Source organism: Brassica oleracea, chromosome C4 (assembly GCF_000695525.1).
Source record: "Brassica oleracea var. oleracea cultivar TO1000 chromosome C4, BOL, whole genome shotgun sequence".
Lineage (NCBI taxonomy): Eukaryota > Viridiplantae > Streptophyta > Magnoliopsida > Brassicales > Brassicaceae > Brassica > Brassica oleracea.
The window spans coordinates 25755789-25756826 of record NC_027751.1 but is presented as its reverse complement, the minus strand read 5'-3'; the positions used below and the strand labels follow the sequence as shown (position 1 = coordinate 25756826).

Genomic DNA, 1038 nt, shown 5'->3' with positions numbered 1-1038 from the left:
AGTTTTTTAGAAGGTTATTTCTAAATACAAAGTATGCATATGATGTAAAAATGTTTTTTTGATGAATAAAAATTTAACAAATAGAATAAACATCTACTTTTGTTTGGTGGCAAAAACTTACATCTGAGTTGGTGAAGATTATCAACTGTCTATCTTCAGTGGAAACTAAGAGGTTTGTTATATGTTCAGAGCTATAGTTGTTATATTCTGCACTGAGTGTAGTCTTCTCCATCCCCATGTATAACACCGATCAATTGTTGTGTCTTGTGTCTTGTGATCTTATCCCAGTTGTTATGTTCACATAATAAACTGCCAGAGAAAGGGATATCTCCAACATCTATATAACTTTTAATTATCAATAGCTCAATAACCATCAATCCACAATATATATAAGAAAATTTAAGATGAAATAACCATTAAGCTAATATACATTCACATTAACTAGGACGATATCTTCTCGTACAAGTAAAGGAACATTGCTTGGATCCAAAGCGTTGGAAGACCATTTTTTGTTGACAACGTTGGCGGCATGTGGAGCATATCGGTCGAGTCATCCGATTGTTGGGTAGAATATCAGTCTTGCCAGGACCGGACGAATATGAACGAAAGCTTGAGTGCATGTCTTTTCCAAGTAAACATTCAATATGTAAAGTAACACAACATTCATCACACGTATAGAACCGTTGACCTGTCTTTATTTTCTTCTCACATATCTCGCACCAATTCTGATTGGACTCGCTTGCTTCTTGATCTCCATAAAAAAGAGTAAGGATGTGTTCATCATGCTTATACCTCACCTTTTGAGGTAAACTAGCACATTCGAAACACAAAGAAAAGTCGCATTCAATGCAGTTGAACGGCTCATTAGAACCAGAACTACGCAATCCCGAGTCAAGGCAACTCGAACAGCTCCTATACTCGTCAGGTTCAGATGTTAGGAATAAAGGATGCACGTGACTTTTATGGATCAATGGCTCATAAATCGTAGCACACTGTCACTACAAGAAAACAGCGGTATTCTGACGGACATTCCGACGG

The 1038-nt window shown here is 36.9% G+C and overlaps 1 pseudogene; it reads right to left on the bottom strand.

Annotated features, from left to right (window-relative positions):
• Positions 1-437: 437 nt before the first annotated feature.
• LOC106338504 overlaps positions 438-1038 on the bottom strand; it is a 2001-nt pseudogene continuing 1400 nt past the window's right edge.